The 12,603-nt window shown below is 39.6% G+C and overlaps 1 protein-coding gene and 1 long non-coding RNA gene across 3 annotated transcripts in view; one reads left to right on the forward strand and one right to left on the reverse strand.

Annotated features, from left to right (window-relative positions):
* Positions 1 to 12,603, forward strand: part of GEFmeso (Guanine nucleotide exchange factor in mesoderm) — a 48,331-nt gene that overhangs the window by 14,588 nt on the left and 21,140 nt on the right. The gene's annotated exons all lie outside the window — the stretch shown is intronic.
* Positions 291 to 8,691, reverse strand: LOC148936866 (uncharacterized). The gene is made up of 4 exons (XR_016138906.1): positions 8,580 to 8,691; positions 1,025 to 1,167; positions 847 to 897; positions 291 to 778 (listed from the first exon to the last, which is right to left on the reverse strand). It is a non-coding gene; the product is annotated as an uncharacterized LOC148936866 (long non-coding RNA).

Consider the following 12,603-nt stretch of genomic DNA (forward strand, 5'->3'; position numbering starts at 1 on the left):
CTTTATTTTTTTAAAGAACTTTAATCAATGTGTTTAAAAATTTGCAAAGTAAAAATATGCAAGTAACAAGATGCAGGAATATAAAAAGTGTTAGAAAGAGGTTGCACAAGAGGTGAGTTATATTAATGAAATGTACGAAAATCTGACGACTGCCGCTCGAATTGAAATGTTTATCAGAGCACTTAGAAACTCTTGCATACGAATATATGTATATAAGAAAAAAGATGTATAATATTTTTTTTTTACAAATACATAGCATAATTTATTTGTAGGGCGATAAAAAAGTCGCCTTATGATTAAAAAAAGAAATAATTAATTGCACTTACACAATACTCGTTTCGTAACTGGCTATTGATCAGGATTTTCGTGCCGTAATTTGAGTGCCGGTGATTTATCTCCGGCGTCCAGATTTGCCTGGCAACGGCGATCAAAGATCCGGTAATTTTAGGGCGAATACACTTGTCTTACTTCGTTTCGTCCCAATTGCTATTAATTGCCGAAACCTGACAGTGACGCCAACCTCGGCGCTCATCGGGCAGTCGCGCCGTTCCGCGGACTCGTTCCAGACCGGTTTTGCTCCTCGTAGTCGACCGCGCGGAAAAGTGCCGCCGCGAAAACGAGACCGCACCGCGCGTGACGTGCCGCGGCACGTCGCGCGGAATCCGAGTATTTTAACGCGAGTGGAACATGGCCGCATATTAAGAGGCACCTTCCTTCGAAATAAGATGGAAACGAGGGCGATCGAAGAAAGATACGATTTATTCCATCGTTTCTCATTCTAGAAATTATATATCGATGTCAAAATATATCGTATTAATATTAAAAAATTATCATGTCACATCTTACCCTTTTCGAAAAGGACTGCATTTATTCCATTTACTTTAACCAAATTTATCGCTATAACGTCCGAACCATAAACGGAAATTATGTGACATCACAAAAGAGTCGTAAAAGAAATAAGCTGTTTTTTTAAATAATACACTTTGGTAAAAAGTGTATCGTAATTTAAGAATTTCTCATTTACCTTGTCGATCGTCAGTCAGTTTTAAAGATCCTCGCTCTTTTCGATTCTCCTTTAAATATCCATTTTTCGCAACCCGTCGGTCGCTGTGACATCAGACACAGGTACAATTATTGGTCGGCGCAAATTATAGCTATTGCTTGTCGCTGCAATGGAAATATGCAAATCAGATTTCATTAATAAGCCGCGATCATCGGGATGGTTTCGGAGATATCTCGTGGGCGAGATATCTCGAGGTCTATCTCTCCAGATGCGATGTATATTTCGCTCTTCCGCTATATATATATAATATATCAGTGTACAGACGCCCCTTTATTATTACGAATGCGCGAGTCCTTGTTCAATATTCATAGCGCGTCGTGCAAAAAGCGTCTTCGCCGACGACGATAGTCTTGTTACGCGTGTCATCATACATTATATCTTTCTTGGTACCGCCTGGGTTTAAGCCCCCCTCGGCTATGGTATCGCTGGCTCGCGCATTCAGGTCGCACGAGTTGCGAGCTTTAATCGATGGGGTGCAGTTAAAACTTCGTACATAATTCAAAAGTCCCGGGAGAACGAGATATGTTGATGTATATCTGCTTGCAGATTTGATTATGGTTCTAGGATTTGATTGCTGAATGTTTAATACGGTAACTCTCTCCTTAGAGAGAGAGAGAGAGAGAGAGAGAGAGAGAGAGAGAGAGAGAGAGAGAGAGAGAGAGTAAGAAATTAATAATAATTAATTTATAATAGATTAATAGATACATTAAACTCGAAAGTCTACAGTAAATTAGAGAATTATAACAGAATTTTTATTCATCTCTGTTGAAGGACAGGTTATTTGAATATTGAATTGAATTTTTGATTAAACGTTCAATGTCTTGCTTTACATAAATTTTGACAAAATAACTTTCTGGAGAAGTCTTTTTCATGTAAGTAAGAATATTATAATCTTTTTAGAAAATTTTAGTTTTGATTTGATTGAATTTCTATTGATGCAAATATTACTTTTATTCAACTCAAGACTAAAAATTTTCTATAAGATTATAATATTTTTACTTATGAAAATATATGAAAATGTTTATTTACTATTATTATATAGTGTATATATATATATATATATATATATATATTTGCATTACAACACAAATTCAATTAAATCATAATTAAAATTTTTCTAAGAAGATTATAATTTTTTGCTTATATATAATTATATCTATTTTGATATAAAACTAACTTTTTTTTTTTTTCACTTCACTTTTTTTCGTACATACGTGGCGTACAATAGATAACTCAGACGACGTAAGACGCAATGGAATGTTCTTTGTGAACCGGCTATTTCATTGCCATAAACGTATATCTATATTGGATTAGCTAATATCTCATAGTTAACCGGTGCAACGCGATCTGTTCTGTTGTCTGGGGGATAAGAGATTGTCTCAGAAGCGAGACGAGAAGAAGGAGAATAACACGTAAATAACTGCCTATTATTTTGCGGAATGGGACAGGAAATTAAAAAAAAAAATTGTACTCATAAAAATTCAATGTTCTTATTTGTATCTGTTATTTACGATTTCAATTCAATTAACGATAAAGAAAGTGTAAAAAAAGAAAAAAAAATCATTCCCTGGCATCATTTTCTTCCCTGGCAGGAAATTTATGCTTGCTATTTTTTGTAAACATCTTGTTTGATCTCTTTTTTCTTTATTTGTATAATATAATTATATTCGAAGGATTATTGCAGTTAGCTCAAAAATGAAATCTGAGAAGGTGAAACTCTCCAATGTTGACGCGCTTATCGATCGTTGTAAATGGACTTGCGTTATCGCAGATACATCCTTGCGAGATAAGATAATAATTGTACGAGGTGTCGGACATAATAATAACAACGTACCTTTTCGTTGAACATCTCGATTTATCCCGAGAGCTAACACATTTACGAATGGGTCTCGTCATCGAGCGTTACAAAAATAAAACAGAGTCGCAGATTAATTGAATATTCATCTTAATCGCAAATGTATGTATGTGATGAGTGATTAGATTAGACGCGATTTCAATGCATTTCTGAACAGCCTTATTGCAATTTATTATTACTAATAGAACTATTATTTATAGCTATATTAGTGGTTAGTATAATTGTTGATTATTGATTGAATTTCTTACGCCTCTCTTTTTAATCCGATAGAGTGGCAAAGTGGAAAATAATACTTTTGAGCAATTTTCAGAAATTCTTTCGAGACACTCTTATCTCTCTGTACAATTTTGGAAGAGTTTCGACTTAAACGACTTCGCTGTTTCGCGAACGCGTGTTTCCCTTTCTTCTGGCGACAGCTGAGAAATTTTCACGAGGCGAGACTTTCGCGGATTGTCGTGACGCGATTAATTGCGACCGGTCGAAAAATTGCCGGCGCTCGCACGCGCGCTCGAACAGCTGCCGTTGCTGATCCGTACGGTAAACTCGGTGTTCTAATTGCGACAATTGACCGTCATTGTTGCCCTCGGGGGCATGTACGTACGTAAGACGAGGAGAATGCTCGCCCCCCCGTGCCCCGTGCCATGCCCCCCACACGGCCGCGTTATAGCGCCATGAAAACTGGCCACCATACCGGGGTACCGTGGTATCTGTCTTTCCATCGTCATCGGCTTTCGAGCCGTGCCAAATGAAATTAGAGGCACGTTCGTGAAAATCCGAAGAAGCAGGAAAAAGTTCATTGCCCGGAGTTTTCCATGGCAGATTCGTGTCTGAGGTAAAATGATCATTTAATGGATGATACGTCGTAAAATTACGAAAGGCAATTAAGGCTGTTTTAATTTTATCATCGAGAAATATTGTCACGCCGCTATCTTGAATGTATCGGCATAAGTCGAAGATTGAACAAAAAACATACATTTTCAAATAATAAATATTAATTAATGATTTTTAGAGCATTATATATTGTGTACGATCTATATTTTTATTATTATACAATTAGTTATTAATTTGCGTATGATAAAGTAACATTGTGTTATAGTCATTCAATAATGATTATTTAACGGTATTATTAACGGAAAATATACCACGATATGCCGTCTATACCTTTACCTAATATCTTTATCTCGTTTGAGTTTAGACAAGCAAATAGTCCTTAAATTTTAATTATAACGCCCCGTTCTGAAATTACATCGCAGAATCTAAATTCATCTTAATTGACGCGAGATATAAGAAGGAGCAGTAGACCATTTCACGATTAAATTTATTAAATTATATATAAGACTAATTGGATAAACGCACCTACCGTAGCTTTTCTCCTTAACCTTAACGTTGAGATCGCAGTTGTAAATATATAATTATGTCTCCGCCTTCCTCCCTTCTCCCCCCCCTCTCCTCTCCCCCGAGAAAGTCATTATGTAGCGAGATGTAACGTATAAGAGGTACGTATATAAATAAGCTTCTGATTCTATTTTATCTACTACGAAATGCAACACAATAACGGCGATCGTATATCTCCCGTTGTTTGCGCAAGCATAATGAAAATCGTTTTATAGTTTGAGAGCACTCTATATATATATTTATATATCGCGATAGTAAAATGGAGCATTTTCTTTTCGAGCAGGTAGCCCGAGAAAGTGATCCAAAAGGATCCGCTCCGCCGTTTGCAAGCCCGGCGAACCGCTGTATTTCGCGCGGGCGATAAAACCGAATGTGCGAATAGTCTATCTATTTATAGCTAAAACTCTCCTTCGTACGTCGTACTGCCTCGGAATCTAATTGCGTAAAAAAAAAAAAAAAAAAAAAAAAAAAAAAAAAAAAATCCGCGTAAACGTTCGGCGCGGTTCTGGGTGAGTCGATTCGCATGTGATGTATTTGATATACACGCAATGACGCGTGACGCGTTGCAAAACGTTGCAACGGCGCGAGATGCCGAGATCGCGCCGAGCGATTTTTCGTAATTAGAAAGCAATCGGGCGATGCCTATTGTAACATCGACGATGATTGCCGCGTACGTTAGATCTCTAACTTGGTCCTGCCAGTGTCGCGCCCAACCCACGGCAACAATCGGATCGCGCGGCGGATTTTCCCATTCGCGCCCAACCCAAAGGTTTCGCGAGAAATCGCGACCCGTCGACCCAGATCAATTTTGCCGTTTCTTTAATCACTCGCTCACGACGACGGCGCGGTGATCTAATCGCGTCGCCCGAGGGAGAACATGCGAGTTTATTGCGATTAACGCCGGCATTGTCTCTCCGTTAATTACCTCCGCCATAAATGCATTAGTGCACCCAGGGGCGCAAAACTTCTCAAACAGTGCCGATGATTGTAAGACCGAAGCCATCCAGCTGGAACCTACCAGCCTACCGATTCTTCGTGGCGAAGAGAAGAGAAGAAAGAGATGAAGTCAATTCGAGACATGACGAGATGAGATGGGCTCGTGTGATAATTATTTCTCAATGAAACGAGGAATGTTGTAATTATCAAACGGTAGAATAATAGATGACATGTCGCTCGGCAGACAGGACCGTGGGTGTCTTATAATTTTTCATTTTTCTTAATTGAACTTATATTTGTAATTATATTATTTATAATTTTATATTTATAAATTCGGAAACAATCGTTTAATATCGCGAACTCTATGTCATTACTATATAAATAGACTTTCGACATAGCAAAAGCTCAAAGCCATTATTATTCTTAAATTAAATTCTAAAATCGATTACATTCCCGTTTTTCTTCTCCATTGTATGAATATTCTTTTTTTTTTTTTTTTCCTTACGAATGTATATTCGAACATTTGATTTTAGAAAATTCGTGGAAAGCACGTGTTCGAGTGGAGTCCGATCACGCGCGACAGGTCGATCGCGCAGTGAAAACTACTCGTGGACGAGAGAGAGAAAAAAAAAGAGGGTTCAGGTGGCAATCGTTATTCGCGCCGCGATTCCAGTGCGAGAAATCACTTTCATCGCTCCTCTTTCGCGGGGGAAAGATTACAGAGAGAGAGAGAGGTCCACTAAAGGGGACGTGGACCTCGACGTAACGAGTCGATCGAATTACTCGGGAAGGTGTGCTCCGAGCCGATTTCCACGGCGATTTGATCAGCTGGTTCGCGTTTCCCGTCCGCGGGATATCAGGCAGCATGTCGAGGAACAGATAACGATTTACGAGGAGGAAAAAGGTATTCGCTCGAGAGAATGCTTATGATTGTCGAGCAGATGAGAAAAACGACAGAGGATTTTCCTGATCATCGCGTCAGATTTCGATTTATTTTTTTTTTTTTTTTTTTTGTCTTATTGGGCGATGAATTATTGAAACATATTCTACTTCGCTCTGTGATGGACTTTTCGCACAAGCATTCCTTTATTCCATCGCATGCGTTTCGCACGCGTCATGCGGTTACACGAAAAAAAGAGGTGACCGGCTTTCAAAATTGTGGGTTAACGGGCGGTGGTCGTCGTACCTTTAAGTCCTTTTTTGGAAATCGACGGCACGTGCATATGCAATGTTGCCGATTCGGCTTATTTTTAAGCGTAAACTTAAACCGGTATTACGTCCAAGCTGGATTTTTCTCACGAGGAAGAAAGTAACGACCCCAACTTTATTCCTTTTGGCTCGGTATACGTATTCGTCGAGTCCTGATCTTCCTCGTAAAAGGATCAATTATATACTTTCAATTGGCGGGAGGAGACTACAACTCTCTTCTGATTAAGCTTTTTAAGCTTTTTTAAGCTTTTTTTTTTGTAAAAAGTTTAAAAGGTGAGAAATGCAGACGGTAGGGCGGTCTAAAATCTAAAAGAGCGAAGTCTGAATTATTTTTCTACAAGCGATCGAAGGGATTCATAAGTACTCGAAATTTAAAGACTAGTTTATCTAAATTTATATTAAATCTGTATTTAAATTTTCGACCGAAATTTTCTCCTTTGCCCCGTTTTCCACTCGGTCCGACCGAGTGAGAGATTCCTTTTTTTTTTTTTTTTCCCCTCCCCCCTCAATCTTATTCGAACGGAACATCCTCGAGATCACGTCGATATTTTCCCCGCTGATCTTTCTTCGATTTTTCCTTTTCGATGCAACAACATACGACGCGATGCCGGCGATCCGGTCGGCCGATCCCATGCGGAGGCGCCGCTCCTTGGAGAAAAACGATCCGACGAGCAGACATCCGACACAGCCGATTTTCTTTCTCTATCCCTCGCCGTTCCTCTCGACACACAGCCCGCGCTCTTCCTCCGTCGTTCTCTCTCTCTCTCTCTCTCTCTCTCTCTCTCTCTTCCTCTTTCTATAGCGTGAGATATACTTAGGGATACTAATACGTTCGAGGACAGGCGCGTAGCTATTTGCTCCGAAAGTAAACGCGAGGCGTTAGAAGTTACAAATTTAGTTTTCACTTTTGGAAGCACGCGATGGGGGAAGGGGAAATATATCTCTTTAATTAACCTCTGACTGTATAATAATTCGGAGTAGATGCCATATTTATTATGCCGCGTCTATTTGAAATTCGGATTATCGAGTGAAACGAATAAGACATTCTCTACATATCTTGAAAATATAAATCATTGCATGTTAATAAATAATGGAAACTTCAGTTATTTAAACGTAATATTTTTTGATGGAAATGAAATTTTGTTAATTGTAAAATTGATTTATCAATTAGACAGGACAACTGGAGAGTGCAAGGCGCAGTCAATCAAATGGCGCGTTCCAAATATTCTTAAAAATTATTTACGTAATAAATCTAATCTCTCCCTTAAATTAAACAAGAGTTTAATGTTACACGATTCTATTTATTATTAAAAATAATTTCATCATCTCCTCTCAGAGATGTGTAACTCCACCTTCCTTTCGAGAGAAAGGCTAAAATCAATTTTGGACGAAGCGTTACTCTTGAGTGCGAGTACGTATTTTCATTTCACGTATGAAAATATATCATGAGATGTACAGTTATTTGATAATCGATAAAGACAACTTGAAAAAAAAAAAAAAAAAATGCGAGGCGCTCGTAGGAATAAGAACTCGAGTATTCTAGCTACTCCGCTGGTCGGAGAACCAGCGGCGGCGACAGGGAGGAGCGGCACGGAGCGGTGCAGCGCGGTGCGGGAGGATGCGGATTGGCGCCATCCCCTACCGCACGCATTATTCCGCGTGCGCTTTTCTTCCATCGAGAGACGCACGCGGATACGTCGCGTCACGCGGTGAACTCCGTTTTTACGAGAGGGAGGAGGTGCCCGCTGCGCCTGACATCGCAGAATCTGTTCGATCTGTGCTATTTGCAGTTTGGTTTTAAATGTTTGTATATGCGTGCGCTGCTGAACGACGTACCAACGTTTGTTTATGTATCATGTAATATACAAATGTAACAACAAATGTAACAACAAAATGTAATATACAAATAAATAAGATACGAATGATATGTGATTCGTCTGGGATTTGGTATCCCCCCCAAAAAAAAAAACGTTTACGCTAATGTTATTTAGTTTAATTAATTTGAGCGAGTTAAGTCACCGCGGATTACATTAATTTTATTTAACTAAGAGGTATCTCTGTCTACTCCGATTATCGATACCACTTAACCGCTATAATATTTATACTGTGCCGTTTACTTACATTGGAATGCGGATAATAGAATTTCGCCTCACACGAGTCTACTTGAGCGAAGTAAAGAGATGACGGACACTCTTGAGTGCGATACGATAAAAAAACGTGACGTTACATGAATGAAACCACGCTGGTTGGGGTCCGAGCAGACCCCTCTCGATAGTACAAGGGTTAATTGACGATCAAATTGCGGCGAGGTCACTGTATACGAGCCGAGGAAGGACCCTCCCTCCCCCCTCCCCTCCGTTTCGAATGCATGATCAAGATTTATTTGACGTATATTTTTAGAGCGCGAGACCTGGAGACTGCCTTTCCTCGAGTGCTCTCGATATACGAATTCTAATGATAGGTTTATAGCGCCCAAATCGCTCCCGAGAGAATCACGAATGGGCTTTTTATGTGATTGGAAAGACCGAAATAGCACGGTTAGACAAACGTATTTCTATCAGTAACAAAGTCACTTGTGTCTTGATCTTCTTGACTTTTGATCTCTTAACTCGATACTTTGATGGGATAGTAATCTTCTCATCTCGTCGACTTTTCATACGGGGGACAAACGTCGATCAAGTCAGTGATTTTATTTTAATAAGTTATTTGACACAAGATTTTTTTTGAAGATTATTTGAAAAATAGAAATCAATTCATTTTATGTTAAAAGCATAATTTTTACTTTCTCCGTTTCCGTTTGTTGTACTTGAATGGCACGTAGAAAGTGATGCCTTTTGTACATTTATACATATTACCGATACAAATAAGAGGTAGATAAAGTACTATTTTTTTCATAATAATTCTATAAATACGTCTGATAGGAAAAACAGAAGAAGTCTTGCATTTAATTTTTTGGACCTTTAGATTTTAGCTATAATATAATCTTTACGCTTCTTCGCGCTTTACAAAGATGGAGACCGGTATCGAGTAAGAATGTATTCTAATTAAAGAGAATCGCTATTCATTTATTAAGACAACTTAATTAACGTGTGTTGAGGTATTTATGTTAGTGTAACTTTCATGCAAATACACCGATGTTTACGGAAACTCGATACCTTCTTCCCTCGCGTGAATCGAACCACGATATCGCGTCGACCTTGATACTCTCTTATCTTCTTACAAGCGTCACTGATCCTTAACGCCTCGCCGTTCTCGATCTCTAATTTATCTCATTGCACACCTCGTAGTTTCTCTCTTCGAAAACAATCTCGCTAGAATCTCTCTAGAAATAAATATTAATAAAATTATATCCCCTCAATAATAATAATAATAATAATAATAATAATAATGCTGGAAACAAGACGCTTGCACATTAAAAAAAAAAAAAAAAATACAATATTTGAAATAAAATTATCCAAAGAGATTTTTATATAGTTCTTTTTTATATAAAAATCAAATTACTCTCCAACTCTAATTTCTGATTCGTCTCCCGACACCGATAGCATGCGACGCGAATTTTGATTTGGGCAGGTGCCTCGGGAAATGAAATTCCAAGAACTTTGGTGTCTCTTTCGAACTCCTCGAAGGCGGTCTTCTCCGGAGGAATTTACGTGAGAACGCCGAGAAAAAGAGGCGTTTCCTCTGCCTCGCATTCTTGCATGCGGCCGGCCGAAAATCTCAAATCTTCATCCTCGATCGAATCGCAACATCTAGCTCTCCGGAGTGATCCGGAGCGATCCCGATTGTGCGGATCCCGGTATCCAGGACACCGCACCGCACCGCACCGCACCGGCATACCTGCCCGCGGGACGACGACGGGTTAGGGTGTCGCGTGCGTGCGTGCGTGCGTGCGTGCGTGCGTGCGTGCGTGCGTGCGTGCGCTTATGAAAGCTCTCCTATCCGATCCAATTTCCGATCGGCTACCGATAATAATACGTATTCGCGCGATGCCGCCGCGCGCGAACCGGATTTCACGCCCGCAATTACTTACATACGCCCGAGAGTTCCCGGCCCGCGGTCGCAACATTAAACCCGGCTGCGTATCGGCGTCGGTGCCGCTATATATAGACCTTCCGCGAATGCGTCGCCGTCGCGTACGCACTGCGAACGAACGAACGAACGAACGAATGAATGCACGAACGCATGAACGAAGGAATGAGCGAGCGTGCGAACGAGATCGTGCCATCTCGAGAAAGTTTTCCGTTGCGGGAAAAAGAAACCGCCGCGGCGCCGCGGTATGTCCTTTCGATAAATCGATCCGTAACTGTGCCGCTGCATATCCTCGATGGAGCGATGCGTAAAAGAACAATACAAGTATACAATGATGAATTTGATTGCGAAACTTTCGACAAATATTCTACTGGGAACTAGATTTAGTGAGAATTTTGGTGAAAGAATTTTTGTCGAGCAGATATCAGGAAAAAACAAGATGGCGAGATTGGGATATGGGGAAGGTGTTGCACCTCCTGGGATTTTAGCCTGTGTTGCTTTACGTTGATAACGTTGTATAAATGTGATAAAAAGTTACTACATGCAAATAAATGAGAAATCGAGATCTAAGGACAAGAGTTTTTATTCCAATTGGAATGATCACGATTCCTTTTACTCAAATTGCCAATATATTACTACCACGATAGAGTCATTCAACGACAACAGTGACTGTTCTTTATATGTATATGAGACTAGATTTAGTTACGAGATATCTATATTTTTGGCATATATTGAATTAGAATAATTGCTGTTATAAATTCTGTGTGCCGCAGATAATTTTTTAGAATTCTAATTGGATCAGCGAGACATCTTTTTTTTGAGTAAAAGCAGATTCAGATCCAGAGGGAATGGGTAGGTACAGCCCCGTGTCCCACTTCGTTCCCATTTTGTTTTTTCCTGGTACTTGCTCAACACAAATTTTTTTCTCTATTCTAATTCTAATCTCCAGTAGAATATTTGTTGAAAGTTTTAGAACCAAATTTTTTTATTGATTTTTTTTTTTATATACTTCTTTAGTACCGATCGTTCGGCCGGTTTGGTAGCCATCACTCAATGTTTCTCGGATATAAATGCACTGGCATCCGATATATATTTAATATGTATCTTGGCGTGACTCTCTTCGATAATGATCGCGATTCGCTGTCGGTTCAGTCTCTGGGTTAACGGAGTACTAGACCTGATAAAGAAATTGAGAACGGTTCGCAGAAATGCACTTTCATGACGTTAACAACTCTACTCTAGCGCGATTCTCGGTTATGGCTAGTAATAATTATTTCGCCCCTCTACGCAGCGATATTAAATGCCTTATGCTTACGTAGTTAACATATAGAGTGTTTAAAGATGATATCAGTGTACGCGTTCTATTAAGCGATTAAAAATCGATATAAATCGATATAAATCGAGTTCGTCGCTTGATAAAAATTGATACCAAGTAATAAAGATGCAGTTTTCACATTGAGCGGAAGAGCGTTTGATTATTTTTAATTAATCAAACCAATTAAATTAATCAAAATTTCAAATTACTCATATAACAAAATGCGCAAATGGTGAAATCTTCTCTTTCGCAATTTTTAATAAAATACAAATTTTAAGTAATGAAAATTTGAATTATTAACGTGAAATGAAGTAACATGTAAACAAATCTGAAACAACAACAACAACACAAATTGCGATGATAAAATCAATTCCAAATTAGTTCGAGAAATCGACGAACGAAATTCTCGGTGTCGTTTCGGAGCACCCCGTATAGACGGGGCGATGCCACGATGTTTGAATGCCGCACGTGCCTTCCTGAACGGCGCCGCGCATTTTCATTCCGCGCTGAGAAAGTTTCCGACGTCCGGCATTCCGCGGATCGAGATGAAAACGCGGCCCGACTCTCTTTGTTCTTGGCCGTGCCGGGGGTAAGCCGTGTTTGCGTTCCGATTACCAAGAGTAACAGTAGAAGCGTCGACGTTTGAGCAAGATTGCCGCCAACATAGAGCGACTTATACTCGCCGCTTCTACAACAACAGTTTTCGTGTAATTACGAAAGAAATAAGAGAGAGGATAATTCTCGCAGCCCGGATACTTTCGTGTCGTTAGACGCGTGTTCCCCGAGCTGGAAAATTGAATA

Source organism: Pogonomyrmex barbatus, unplaced genomic scaffold (assembly GCF_055798465.1).
Source record: "Pogonomyrmex barbatus isolate J1 unplaced genomic scaffold, ASM5579846v1 scaffold19, whole genome shotgun sequence".
NCBI lineage: Eukaryota > Metazoa > Arthropoda > Insecta > Hymenoptera > Formicidae > Pogonomyrmex > Pogonomyrmex barbatus.